Source organism: Acomys minous, assembly GCF_964271855.1.
Source record: "Acomys minous genome assembly, chromosome: 12".
Classification (NCBI taxonomy): domain Eukaryota; kingdom Metazoa; phylum Chordata; class Mammalia; order Rodentia; family Muridae; genus Acomys; species Acomys minous.
The window spans coordinates 10,311,410-10,326,780 of NC_140493.1; the positions used below are offsets into that span (position 1 = coordinate 10,311,410).

Sequence of the window (15,371 nt, forward strand, 5' to 3'; positions counted from 1 at the left end):
TCCCCATACAGGTTAGCAAGAAACACATTAACCAGTCCCAGAGAAGTGTAAAGAAAATGACCTAGCATGGCTTTTAGTCCAAGTACAAGACAAGAGCCTCATTTGAGAATGTATGATAATGAGTCTGGCCCTCATGCTTGTAGCTCGATGTCCTACCACATATGGACTGAATCTAAACCACTGTAGCTGACAGCTGAGCTTGACCTAGTCCTTAGATGTGACAGTCCCATTACACTGGCAGAAAGAAACGTACCACATCTGACTAGAGAAACTTAATTCTCAAAGCACTCCAGAGATACTGTTATAATGTACAAAATGGTGGACTGTGAGTGAAATCAAGAAGAAGAAGGAGAAGAAGAAGAAGAAGAAGAAGAAGAAGAAGAAGAAGAAGAAGAAGAAGAAGAAGAAGAAGAAGGCAAGCATCATTACTGCCAAGCCACTTGGAACACGTAAGAAGTCACAGATGTGAACATGAGTTGACACTGAGCATGGAAGCAGCCACTGAAATATAAGAATCTCCAGAAATTAAGATTATAGGGATTATGTTTTTTTAAAAAAAGATTTATTTATTATTATGTATTCACTGTTCTGCCTGCTTATACATCTGCAGGCCAGAGGAGGGCGTCAGATCACAGTTTAGATGGTTGTGAGCCACCATGTGGTTGCTGAGATTTGAACTCGGAACCTCTGGAAGAGCAGTCAGTGCTCTTTGTTTTAAAAAGCAGGCCGGCATGCCGGAGGGTAGAGTGATTCAGCAGAATTAGTGAACTATAAGGAAGACTTGACAAAAAATGACTCAGAAGCTCAGAAGGGCACAAGGACATGGAATGTGACCATGAAAGCAGGAGATGCTTAGGTGTGGCCTGATGTGAAGAGCAGCACCCATGGTTAGTGTTAGGGTTAGGGTTTGAGTTAGGCTGGGAACTGTGCTATGCACAGTACATGACAGGTCAGAGAGAGACAGTCAGGTGGGTTCTTTAATGTGCAGCGTGAAACATGCCAACTTATGTTTTGTTCCTAGTAAAAATGTCTTCCAGTACGGGGGAAAGATACGGATGTTTTACAAACAAACAAACAAACAAACAACAGCAGCAACAGCAACAACAACAACAACGAACTAATCAAGCAAAAAGAGAATTGGTAAGAGCAGACTGTGACCAGCGAAGACTCTAAAATTTGAGCTTCAAGGTCAGAAATTGAACTCAGGTGGACAATAAGAGGGTCAAGCTGAAATATAGAAAAAGAAAATCTGATTACATATGCAGTGACAGCTCAAAGTGTACAGTGGCTTAAAAAATTAAAAGTGATGAGAAGTAATATGAACAAATTAATAAAATATATTTTAAAAAATTAAAAGTGATACAGAAAAAAGTCTAAAGGTAGTATATATGAGGTAGCAGTTTAGGTGCTTTTTATCTCCTGCATTACTTAAGCAAAGGAAAATAATCAATTATAAGTAGCCAATTACAATTTCTAGAAACTAGCAGAGGTGAGTTGGGTGCGAGCCATAGCCCACATTAGCTCCCATCCCGAGGAGGCCTGTGGGATACTCTCTCTCTCTCCTCCCCACGGAATTGGCCCATCTGGGACACAGAGAGGGAACCAGTAGAGGTAAGTTGGGTGCAGGCCACAATCCACATTAGCTGCTATCCCAAGGAGGCTTGTGGGATACCCGAGCAGCTTTAGGGTTGGATCTCTCTCTCTCTCTCTCTCTCTCTCTCTCAGCAAATTAGCAGAGGTGAGTGGGGCACTGGCTACACCTCATATTGTCCATCCTACAGAGGAAGCCTGAGGGTCCCCGATCAGGTTTTGGCTTGGAGCTCTCTCAGCCTGCTCCTCTCCTGCCTAACGCAACTGGGACACAGAGAGCAGACCCATCAGTGCTAAGCTGGGCACAGGCTCCAACACCCATCATCTGGCATCCTGAGGAGGTCTCTGGGGAGCCCTAGCAAGCAGCCTTTGGCTTGGAGCTCTCTTCACCTGCTCCAGACCTGCATGGCCCCCGTGGGACACACACAGCAACTTCATTGGAGGAACCTTCAGGCCTGTTGGCACCAGAGACAACCAGATACCTTATGGCCAGCGCAAGAACACAAGCAACAGAAAAGAATAGAGGCATATGACACCACTGGAAACCAGTGAACCTACCACAGCAAGCCACGGAGATACTAACACCCCCAAAGTGCAAGAAGAAGATTTTAAATCTGAGGTGATGGAAATGATAGAAACCTTGAAGAAGGAAAATAAATCTCTCAAAAAAAAAATACAATACATCCAAACATTCAAATGAATACATACATGAGCACACACATGCATACAGCACACACACACACACACACACACACACACACACGCACACACACACCACTGGAATCTATACCAGCCTAAAAGAACAGACTTTTCAGCTTGGCAAGGCACTGGTACCCAGCATCCCAGGAAGTCTCCTTTTCTGAGCTCTCCTGGCTCCAGTACAGTTTCTGCAAATCACTTCTGTAATAGGCAATAGAGGAAAACTGGAAGGAAGTCAACCAACACAGGAAAAGCCAACTGGAGTACTAGAAAATGTTTCCTAACAATTTTTGGAGTAATCTCTGCAGGACGATCTGAAGGCTGTATTGGAGGAGAGACTTTAAACCTCAGTAAAAGTCTTGGTTTAAACCATAAACAAAGCAAATATTGGCAGCAGATGAATGCTAAGGCCTTGGAAACATTACCGAGTTCTAACAACTGCTGAAAAGAGAACACCTTTCAGTTCGCTGCTGTGTGTGCTGAAAAATATAGCTTCAAAGAATCGGTTTGCTTTCCAAGAAAAAAAAAATCAATTCAATCTTCAAGTGTATGGCTTCCTGTAGGGCCCAACACAGACAAGGATGATTTAGCAGTGAAAAGCAGTGGGTGCAAGTCGTCGGCTGTAATTAGGATTCATCTAACTGTTCCAAGATTCTCAATGAAAGAAATCTGCAAGAATGTTTTGAGCGTCCGCTCACCGTGAGTAGAAGCTTAGTTAATGAGCACACAGTAGGTAGATCTGTGGCGCTCGTTACACACCCCAGCTCTGTTCCTCCCAGGCTCTGCCAGCGTTGTGCCCTTCCTCCTTCCTGGGGAAGCATATAATCCCTTTAGGAAGGAAAAGTTTGCTGTCAGCACACTGCAGCCACATCAGCATGGGCAGTCCTCTGAGACTTCTGTTTTTTCTCTTCACAAAAGCAGAAGATGAAGTTCCAATGCTTTCCTGTGTATTGAATTTAAAGATACCAGCCACTCTATTGTTCAGAGATAAATCCTTTCACTACAAAATGGGGTGGGGATGAGGGGAAGAAAGAAAAGAAAAGAAAGAGAATGGCTCCTTATCTCCAGATACCTTCCATGCATGAGGTAATGAACATTTTGGGATTTTTAGAAGTACAACTTCCCTGTAATCCCAAGAGCCTTTCTGTTTCACAGAACTTAGGACCTATTTTGCTAAATGCATTTGGAGAATTGGCCATGCTCATACTTTCCTTCTGGAAAGCTATTGAAATCCTTCAATTGTGAAAACAGCCTAGTGAAACTTGCCTTTCAGGTCCTGCTCAAGCAGATCAGCCTGCAACGAACAGCTCACTTTGTGCTGGAAGCTATTTGTGTGGGAGCAGAGAAGCCTTGGGACAACAGAGACACATCCCAGAGGTGAACAGGTGCCACACGCTGACAGCTGCCAAGTGACAAATAAGACCACATCCCTGCTGTTGTCTCACTTATCAGTTTTGACATGTGATGTCTTGACTCTCACAAACATTTATCAAAGGAGACAAATCATATTGGATGTTAAGTTTGCCGGAATGACTTTGGTCAGCAGTTGCCCACAAAGAACAAATGGCTCATAACTAGCTATAATGTAGGCAGAAAGTTGGTGCACATAAATAATTTTTGCTTATCTTTAATAGTCATCTATTTTATTCATTTATTTACTTATATATTTATCTAATTTATACCTCTTTTTATTCCCACTATGCTAATCTCAGTTCTGTGTCATCACATATTGATTCTAAAGGCGGCTCCTCATATGTTTGTCTTTTTTGATTTTTGTCCCTCTCCCTTGGTCTACAAAAGGGAGGCTTCTCTTTAGAACACTAGTTTGGCCCCCATCAATTCTTTTCTCACGTGGAATTGTCTTTTTTACGAACTGAAGTATAAAATCCAAATTTCTCAGATGACACAAAAGGTAATTCCTTATTTGGCCTATCTCCTTTCTTACTTCTTGCACCCGGATCTCCAGTGAGACAGACACAGCTGCGGCTCAGCGGACTCGCTGTGTTTGTGGGCGTCTGCAGCCTTCACATCTGCTCTTGCCTTAGACATGGCTTGAAATTCTGTGTGGGTCTCGCTGGTGGGCTGGCATTCCCTGGGGCCGGTCATACCACCTTTCCATCTTATTTACTGTGACTGTCTCAGAGGAGTGTGATTACGGCACCTCTGTGCACCCACACTTACACTGTGAGCTCCGAAATGGGAGACAGCATCCCATTTATTTTTTATTTTTTGCTACCCTATTGCTCAAGATAGAATCTGAAACACTGTATTGCAAAAGCCAGTTGTTTATTTATTGTGTCACTGTGGTTTTCTTCTAGCTGAAAGGAAGGCAGCATTGTGTCACTGGGGACATGGAAGCCATTTTGAGGTTTTTAGGTCCAAAACTAAATTTAGTGTGGTATGAGAAATGAAAAATGGACAAGCCGTATATTTAATCCCGTTGTACAGGATTCCCATAAGCTGTGGTAGTTATAAGGATGAGACTGCAGACTGCAAGTGTAATCTCTAACCACCCTGTGCACAAAGTTATGCGATGGAGGACTCAAACAAGTCCATGAGGGTGAGGGTGTTTGGATGTATGAAAATTTCAAAACTATGAAACATTTAAATAGTACAGTTAATACTGGAATCTTTCATTCTTTGATTTAATATTTATTTCACATTATTATTATTATTATTATTATTATTATTATTATTATTATTATTAATTCACATTACATCCCAATTGTAATCCCCTGTCCCCTGGCTCTTATCTTCCTGTTCCCACTCTCCCTCCCTTTTCTGCTCTATTTTCCTCTCCTAGACTTCTGATAGGTGGGTTCCTCCTCCCCCACCATCTGACAACAACCAATCAGGTTTCATCTGGATAGCCTGCACCTCCTTCTTGGTGTGCCCTCAGGGCCCCCATGCCAAGGGACTTTCATTCTTAATCTTCTGCAATTTATATTTAATAAGAACATCTCAATGTCCCCTTAAAGCACACCCTGTCCCCTGTGCTCTACTTTCTGGTCCACAAATCTGCCTGCTTTCCTGGAGGCCTGACAGCACCAGGGACAACCAGACAGGAGCCCATCACAACTGTCGCATGAGAGGCTTCACCCACCCAGCAACTGATGGAAACAGATGCAGAGGCCCACAGGTAAACATTCAGCAGAGCTTGAGGAATCCTGATGAAGAAGGGGAGAAAGTATTGAAGGCGTCACCTGGTGGGTCAAGGATACCACAAGGAAACCTACAGAATCAACCAACCTGGGCCCATAGGGATGCTCAGAGACTGAACTGCCAACCAGAGATCTCATGTGGAATAGACATAGATCCTCTACTGAGCAGCTTGGTCTTGATGTGCAACATGGGAACAGGGGCTATCTCTGACTGGACTGCCTCCCTTTGTATCCCTTTCTCCTAACTGTGCTGCCTTGTCTAGACTCAATAGAAGATGCTCCTGGTCTTACTACAAATTGATAATGCCAAATCTGGTTGGTATCCATGGGAGGTCTCCCATTTTTTTTTTCTGAGAAGGGGTGGATGTCGGGGATGAGGTGGAAAGAAGGGAGTAGGAGGAGAGGAGGGAGAGGAAGCTTTGGTTGGGATGTTAAGTAAATAAATAACTTAATAAAATAACAATTAAAAAAGAGCATCTCGTATTTAGTCAGGACCTTCCCTAGCCTCAACACTCCATCACTGCCTCTTGCGCATGCTCTCTAGAGTCACTTCTGTCTTTAGTTGTCACTACTGTTGACACTACTGGAGCTGCCTCCACTGGATGTCTCAAAAAGCCTGAACATATTACTTGATTTTTAAGATACCCAACAGTCACTCAACAAAAACTGACTGAATTTATACCTCACAGAGGGATATATAAAGTGGGGTGGGGGAAACTAAACCCCGAAGGGAAAGGTGTTTGTGCAACTAGAGTCGTACAGCTCCTCATCAAATTCTAAAACCCGAGTATTTAAGACAAGTATCCACTGGAAAAGACTCACAGTCATGCTTCAAAATAAGAATGGCGACCCTTTATCAATGAGAAACTGAGCAATTCCTGGTCGATGCAGGGGAGAAGGGATGGTGGTAAAGTTTAAGGCTCAAACAAGAAAAAACGAGAACTAAGTGGTTTATTCTTCAGCAACAATAATCTAAGTACAGAGCATCTTACAGCCCCTCAGAACATGGGGATAGCCTGGATTTTGGGACTTCCTCCAGCCTTGGTTGCTGCTAGCTTATCCTGCCAAGAGCCTCAGGGCAGCTCTCTGCAGTCCTGAGACACACGGTTTAGGGGCCCCAGACTGAGTCCAGGAAGAGCTGTCCTCTCATTAGAAGGAAGGGCAGTGTGGTGTGAGGGCAGCTGGACCACAGCACAGAAACCAAATGCTGTGGAGAGGACATGGACCGAAGAGGCAGCTAGATGACGTCAGTCACCGTGGTGCATTCTCAAAGCAGGTCTCAGTGGCTTGAGAAATAAAGGAAACACTTGGAAGCCTACAGAGAATCAAGCTGCTCTTCTAAGATATATCCAAAGAAAAGGGAGACCAGGGAAGATGGAAATGAGAGGTCTAAATGGGCTTAATTTAGGGTCCTTTTAAGAAGTCAAAGCTGCTTGAATACATTAGGCCTTCTGTGACTTACAATGCTCTGTGTGCAGCTCAAAGCCCATGTTTTAAGAGCTCCAGTTCCTATGATCCGTACAGTGTAGACTTTCTTAATATTCATTTTATCTTTTTCATAAATATTCTCTGCCCCCTGGACAGAATTAAAAAGGATTATTTAACAGAGGCTTACAATGGCTAAATGGTGGAATATTGATACACTTTCCTCTCTCCTACCCTTCCTTTTATACACATTTAACAGATCCATAGATACATTTATATCTGTTTCTCTATTTCCCTTTACTTGTAAGGGATAATATGTAGTGATTATTTGTAAATTACCTATATTCTAGCCATTGTATTTCATTGTTACATATTATCTCAATTAATCTTATGAACTATGTAACATTATGTTTGTAGAGATGAGCAACTTGAGGGCCAAGAGGGTCCCATAAGTACCAAGTTGACCAGGTAAATTTAAGCCCACTCAAAACTAATTCTAAGAATAGCTAAATACAGTTTCTCATATCAGTGGTTCAAGGATACCTCCAGTTTGTTGGAAATAAAACTTTTGAAGGCTTGCCATCGATAGTTTCCTTTTTAAAAGAACATTGTTTCCCTCTGGGCCTAGCTCATCCAGAGCTGGTTCTCTGAGCACTGTACCCAAACAATGTCCAGTGTCTGTACATGAGTGTTCATAAATAATAAAAGTTACCCGAGTACACGTGTTGTGTGACATTGGAATATGTGCCTTGTATATTATTTAACTTAAATAGATATTATTTCTCTGCTCATCCCTGTTCCAGAGACAGCCACATCTTCTCCTGCAGTGCCAGCCCCATTTCTTGACATGAAGGAGCAGGTCGGAGTGAACTGGACTTGCTTCTTTTCTGGCAAGGTGGAGATTCTTGCCGTCAGGGACCCTTTCATTGATCTCCACTCCATGGTGTACATATTCCAGTATGACTCTACCCAAGGCAAGTTCTGCGGCACAGTCAAGGCTGAGAACAGGAAGCTTGTCATCAATGGGAAGCCCATCACCATCTTCCAGGAGCAAGATCCCACTAACATCAAATGGGCTGATACTGGTGCCAAGTATGTTGTAGAGTCTATTGGTATCTTCACCACCATGGAGAAAGCCAGGGCCCACTTGAAGGGTGGGGCCAAAGGGGGTCATCATCTCTGCCCCTTCTGCCGATGCCCCCATGTTTGTGATGGGCGTGAACCAGGAGAAGTATGACAACTCACTCAAAATTTTCAGCAACGCTTCCTGCTCCACCAAATGCTTAGCCCCCCTCCCCCTGCCCCCCCCACCCCCCCACCCCCGACCAACATCATCCATGACAACTTTGGTGTCATGGAAGGACTCATGACCACAGCCCATGTCGTCACTGCTACCCAGAAGACTGCGGATGGCCCCTCTGCAAAGCTGTGGTGTGATGGCCCTGTGGCTGCCCAGAACATCATCCCTGCATCCACTGGTGCTGCTAAGGCTGTGGGCAAGGTCATCCCAGAGCTGAACGGGAAGGTCACTGGCATGGCCTACCGTGTTCCTACTCCCAACATGTCCAGTGTGCATCTGACAAGCCAACTGGAGAAACCCACTAAGTATGAAGACATCAAAAAAGGTGGTAAAGCAGGCATCTGAGGGTCCACTAAAGGGCATCCTGGGCTACAGTGAGGACCAGGTTGTCTCCTGAGACTTGAACAGTGACTCCCATCTTCCACCTTTGGTGCTGGGGCTGGCATTGCCCTCAATGACAACTTTGTAAAGCTCATTTCCTGGTATGACAATGAATATAGCTACAGCAACGGGGTGGTGGACCTCATGGCCTACATGGCCTCCAAGGAGTAAGAAGCTCTGGACCACCCACCCCAGCAAGGGCATGAGGGCGAGAGAGAGGTCCTCGGCTGTTGAGGAGTCCCTGCTCCAACTTACCCCCTGACACTGAACATCTCCCTTCACAGTTTCTATCCTAGACCCCAGAATAACAGGAGGAGCCCTGGGAGCCCTACTCTCTTGAATACCATCAATAAAGTTCAGGGCACCTACAAAAATATTATCAATATTATCTTCTTCCCACAGGCAAGTAACTCAAGGCTCAGAAGGATTTACACATCACTAAGCTATAGAATATGATTGTAACCTATTGTGGTTGATTGAAAGTCTACGCAGATATAGCTTTTCTCTTTGTAAAAATGATATAATTCAACATTTAGCTTTGAGGAAGTAAATTTCTAAAGGAGTGTTGTGAAAAAAATCAATGACTCAGCCATTCATAAAGGATTATAAATGAGGCCTTAATGGAAGGCATTTATTTTATATGGTTGGAATGTAAGCAAAATAATGTAGGCGTTAGAAAATCTGGAGTCCTTGTTTTGTAGGATTGACCTATTACCAGTCAGATTGCTGGTCACACTGAATTACTTTATATGGAGGCCTATAGCATGTTGCTATTTTATTCATACACTCAAGATTACCAAGGAAAGTTGTAGCAAATGACTCTAAGATGCTTTCTGAATGTTGGAGAGAAATCTCCAAAAGAACATTTGGTTTTGTCAGCTTTGGGGAAACATAAGGAAGAGCCTGGCTATGGAGTATCTGGGCTGTTTTGATGTTTTTGTTTTTTGTTTTTTGTTTTTTAGTTGTCTTCTTCAGAGAGGCAGAGAGCAAAGGGAGCTGACTGCTCAGTGTTGCCACCGGAACAAGGTACTCTAAGTCAGTGAGGCTGTTTCCTTAGTCTATACTGCAGCAGTTCTCAACCTTCCTACTGCTGCGACCCTTTAATACAATTCCTCACATTGTGGTGACCCCTCCCCAGCCATAAAATTACTTTATTGCTTACTGTTAGGAATCATAGTGTAAATATCTGTGTTTTCTGATGGCTTTAGGTGACTTCCTTGAAATGGTCTTTTGACTCCCAAAGCATCACAACCCACAGGCTGGGATCCACTGCTAGGCTGGGTTTCATTGCCAGGGATGGCTTTACTTAAATAATAATAATAAAAAAAAACCCCAAAGCCCATCAGAGACTAGAGAAGGAGTAAAAGCAAACAGGAAGTGCACATTAGCAGCTTCTAAATTTATTAAAAATATAAAAGTGGCAGAGACAGTTTTCTGCCTGAACAGTCACCCATAGCTCTCTAAAATGTTGGAGCAGCATCCTTAGCCTTCTGGCCCAGTATATCTGACAAACATATTTGTGAGGCAGGAACTATTGAAGACTTGCTTATCTTGTCTTGGCAGAGTTTGGCCACCATCTCTGCCTGCATCCAAGCTTGCCACGTTTTAGGCAGAATTCTATCAGTGGTCAAAATGAGGACGTTTTGCCCAGGGGCTGGTTTGCCATATTTGAAGCCATCTCTTGAGTTTCACAACTAAGCCTAGTTGTTTAGCTATAGATAGATGTTTTAAGTTGATAGAGATGGGATATGATGGAAATTGAGTTACATTCAGAATTCTAGATTCACAGAAATGGGAAAATGTTTTTCTTCAAGGTTGCCAAGTACAAACAGCCAAGACACTACGAATGTAACATGAATGTAATTCCTGAATGGTCTGTGGTTCTCCTTGCTGTAGGTAGTTTATTTTATATAGGTGTATATGTAAAAAATTTAAAGTTAATAAAAAAAAACCCCCAAAGCATCTCATCTGAAAAATGTAGAACCTTAAGTGAACACAGACAACCGTGGATCCTGCAAACACCTGTCCTTGGGTTCGCTGGCAGGAGAGGGATAGAAGCTTGCAAACCTTTTTGCTTTTGGGGGGGGGGAGGTAAGGGATGAGTTTTGGTTATATTCTCTGAACATTAGAAAGGAGGCTTAATTTCTTCCTAAATAAAAACACTTAGTGGACCCTCTATTTAGGTAGACACTTTTTTTTTTTTGAAAATTTCAGCTAAATTTACCCTTTATTCTTAAGGCCTCTTTGCAACTTTGGCCAAAAGGACCTACAACTGTGTTTATTTGGCAGATAGCCACAGACAAGTCAGAGGAAGGAAAATCCTTGAGTGAATATGGAACTTCCTGGGGTTGAAAAGGCTCAACAGCTGTCAGTAGCTCCCCCAGTAAGTCACAGATGCCTGGAAGCACAGTGCCTTCCAGAGTCTGTCCATGTTTTAGAGCTCTCTTGGGAGGAGGATAAGAAGAAACTACAGTTCGTAGGATACAATTGTTCTAGTTCGTTTTAAAAATGAAAATCACATACCTTTGACAATTAGACTCTAAAAGAGTATGGACTCAAACCTATGCCAGTGGGACTGGAATAAAGAAACACTGATGATGTGCCTCTATTGTGTTTAATATTGTAATGCTTTGTAAGAAGTGTTTAATAGAGGGGAAAAAACCTCAGCTGTATCTGCCATTGACCCCACAGAGGTCACCTTTGAGTTACATGGGGCCTCAGACTCCTTTGTTAAGCAACTCGGATAAGCATCTGTCTGCCTTGTTAACTGTTCATCTTTCAGTTTGTCAAGAGGCCTACTTGAATTTTCTTCTGTCCAAATTCAATTTAATTGCTATTATCCTGAAGCATGAGTCCATATTTACACTTTCGTCCAGTCTCTATCCTTGCTTTCTGTGGCATGGCTCCACATAAGCCTTTTCCATTTGAAAGGCAAGTTCTATCCATCTTATAGTTTTCCTTTTAAAGTCACATGCTCTCATCTTCAATTGGCAGGCTACATCCTTATAAGCACAGAAGTTATGAATAAAGTAAGGGATTAGATGGTTATGAAGGATCTGTCAAGGAAGGAGAAATAGAGCCGATACTTATGGATGGATAGATGGAGGGGAATGGAGTGGGAGGATTAAACAGAGAAGGAGAGGGAAGAAATGGCAAAGGAGGGAACACAGAGATAGAGACAACTAAAACTAAGCATCACTTGAAGGGTCATATTGAAACCCACTATAGTAAAAGCTTATTAAAATACATACATAAATTTTAAAAATCTAAATGGAACCACTATTTAATGGGAGAGACAAAGTACCAATTAGACATATTTTGCTATCAAATGAAGCCTCAATGCTGGGGGTTGATTACATATAATTGAGTTGTTGGCCAAAGAGGAGCCTGTGCTCTTCCTGCCCTTCTGTAGTTGGCTCTCTGTTACAAGCCTCATTAAAAGCCTAAAACAACCACAGACAAATGAGTTTCAGATATCCAAAGCTCTACTCTTATCTCTAAAACTCTAGTTTCTAATAATAATAATAATAATAATAATAATAATAATAATAATAATAATCCTGATTTCTATTTCGGTTCTCAAAAAATATTAAGATGACCACATGGTATGAAACAACATTTATAGAACTTTTTCGTCACTATTAACGCTCTATTATCTATTTTTAGACTAAGAAAGTGACAAGTCTCATTTTAAATTGGTACACATTTTTATATAAACTCAAAATAATACTTTTACTATATGCTGTACATATGATTCAAATCTGGCTCAAAATGTTTTGTATTCCAAGGTTATAATGGCCTATTCAGATAAACAAGCTAATTTAAAATGTATGTTTAACTAGTTCTTGCATGTATGAATGAATGTGGTTTCTTCTGCCATTAGATGCCTATGCTATGGATTTGGCTTTTGGGCCAATGGATTTGGTATAATAAATTCAAACGTAATTTTAAAGTTGTTTTATACTGTTCTACTGTGACACTAAAAGTGGTTAATTCCAAAGATACTTTTAAGGTTAGATATTTTATCCTAAAGACATTCAGTTGCTTACAATGCTAAAACTTGTTTGCTATGCTCTATTTTCACTCAAAATGGTTAAAAATCACTGCCTTCAATATGCTTAGCCTTGATTTTGCTAATCTATAATATAGCCATAGGCTTTTATAAGTTATGAACCTTCTATAAACTAAATCATATAGGAAACTGTTAATGCTCCGTACTGCTTTACCATAAAAAGATCAAAAGGTTCCCAATTTCTTTATGGACCATATTTATAATTTTTAAGGCTCCAGCCTAACAGGGATGCAAGCTAAAGTCCCTGTCTTTAATGATTAAGATAAGCTATAGACCTTTTACTGATTATAGATTAAACTTCATTTAGCATCCTGTACATGTCTTCAATGTTAAACAAAAATTAACTAATAACAAAGTATGTCTATCTAGATATTCTTAAGATAGACTGTGGTCTTGCTGCCACCTTAATTAAAGGGCTGAGGATGGACCCTGTACCCCCATACTGGTACTGGTAAAAATGGTTTTGAAGTCTTTAAAGTGCAAGAGGAGCCGCCCAGACAGTCTCAGCTACAGCAGAAAACTATGCTGCAGGTCTTGGGCGCTGCCCTGAGGCTCTCATCATTCCTGCAAAGTAAACAGAGGTCTGGAATGCCTGCTCCCTTTCAAGTCAAGCCTGAGTTTCGAGTTCATCCAAGAGGGGACATTGGTCTGACAGCTGCCTCAACAAACTATGTCCCGTCTACTGGCAGACTGGCCTCTGGAAGTCAAAATGCTCTCATGCAGGCTTGTCCTCTGTTCCCAGCCAATGGAGGCTCAACCAGCAGAAGTATCACAGAGGCATCCAGCCTTCCAGCTCCGTGGCCTGGTGGAGGACAGATAGCTCCTGGATTCAGCAAGCTCAGTGAACCCAGGGTGATGCTGCAGGTCTGTTTCAATCTCACACTCAGGACCCACTGTCACATTGCCAACTTCTGTCATTGAAGGCTTCAGATGACCTTTCAGTCCCCTTCATATACAGGGGAGCAGGCCTTAACTATCACTCCTGGAGCTGCTACTGTCAGGCTTAGATACAATCTACCTTGTTACCGGATTTAAAAAAAAAAAACAGGCCTCAGCTGCAACCTTTTCCTATTCCTTTAGCTAAAGGACAATGACTGCTCACAGCAATTTCACCTGTGTCTAATAATTAGATAAAGATACAGAAGTTTAAATTATAAAGAAAAGCCTCCAAAAGTATTTGAGGGTGTAAGAAAATGTTTAAAGGTTGGTAAATGCACGTTACGAAGGTTCGAGGGTCTCAAAAGATGATTTAACATACCCAAAATAGATAAAAATGCTTCGGATTTCTTTCCGCTGTTATGCTACTTAAGACTGCTCAGAGCTTTGACATTGATCACTGGATCTCTGATTTATTAATCTAACTCTGATAAAAAATGTTCCACTATACAACCCTTGATCATAATTGCAAGCTCAAGATTGTGAATTTCCTTTGATTAGTCTTTTAAATATATACTTAAAATGTTTCTGATTGTTCTGAACAGAGAGGCTCTTTTATGTTACGTAATCCCTAAAAATTAAGATCAAGTGAGCTTTTGCCCTTCTGCTCCACAGGAGGTTTCTGTCTTCCCTGAGTTCACCCAAGTTACTGTTTCACAGATGTCAGGAACACCCACCAGGCTTCTCACTCTCCTAAGCTCACCTCAAAGAGTACTCATGCTTTTAACCCACATTTTTTCCAAGCCTCTGCCATGCTACCCTTTTCTACAATATCTGTTTTACTGAAGATTGCAAACAATGGTGACGCTAGCTTGTCTAAAACATATCTCCCTTTGTAAACTTAAAAGGATTCTTGTAAGCTACAGGGAATCTCTCTCTCAGGTCAAGAGGAACCAGATAAGTGCTGTCAATCAACAGCCGAAGTTTCCCAACTACTGCCTATTTCAGAGGGAAACTTCCCCCCTTTCCCTGGTTTTGGGACTCCCCTTCCCCAACTACCAAAACCATGGGCCCAAAACCGACTCACTTCCTGGATACCCTATCGCTACCAGCTCGATTGGTGCGTTCCCCTTCCTGCTCCGTGTAAACACTTCTCTGGATCTAAGAGACTGGTGCCTCCCGGGCACCTTTTGAAGCAGAGGTACCTCCACTCACAGTCTTTATGACTACAATTGAGCCTTCTCACTGACTTTCAGCTAGGACATTTCCCTTTGGGTGAGACTTCTCTCCAGCACTGTTTTGTTGTTGTTGTTTTTTGCTTTTTGTTTTTTGTTTTTGTTTTTGTTTTTCTGCTGCTAAAACCCCTAGCGCTAGGTAAACTGTGTCTGTCTGGGCTAAAACCGTTCCTGTATGGCCTATGCCCTTGATCTTTAACCAATGCTAACGAGGTGCTGGAACAGACTGCACCAATTTTCAGTCAAAATCCATTCTTGGGACACCTGGATAGAGTACTGACTTCACTCTTCCCATGGACATTATCCATTTGCCAGGCCATCCAGGCTCTCCTGTGGGATGCCTTCTGGAGAATTTAAACTCCCTATATCCACATAAGGGATGCTAAGCTTGCACGCCTATGCAACCAAACACAGACAGGTCCAAAATGAGACCTTTTTAATTAATTAATTAATTAATCAGGTAAATGGAGGAGGTTCCCATGTTCAATATTTTTCTCTTCTTTGCTCCAAAACTTCCCTCTCTGTTCGCTCTCCCAGAAACCTTCAAACCTAGAAGAAATTCTCCCTAACCTACTAACTTGTCTTCCGCCTATATATATGTTCCAGTGAATCTGTCAGACCCAGGTATTTCC

General features: G+C 42.1%; 1 protein-coding gene and 1 pseudogene across 2 annotated transcripts in view; one reads left to right on the forward strand and one right to left on the reverse strand.

Annotated features, from left to right (window-relative positions):
* Positions 1-15,371, reverse strand: part of PDZRN4 (PDZ domain containing ring finger 4) — a gene marked incomplete at its 5' end in the record, with an annotated part of 346,998 nt that overhangs the window by 46,480 nt on the left and 285,147 nt on the right.
* LOC311579170 (glyceraldehyde-3-phosphate dehydrogenase-like) lies at positions 7,611-8,889 on the forward strand (annotated as a pseudogene). Its single transcript has one exon. The product of its transcript is annotated as a glyceraldehyde-3-phosphate dehydrogenase-like (transcript).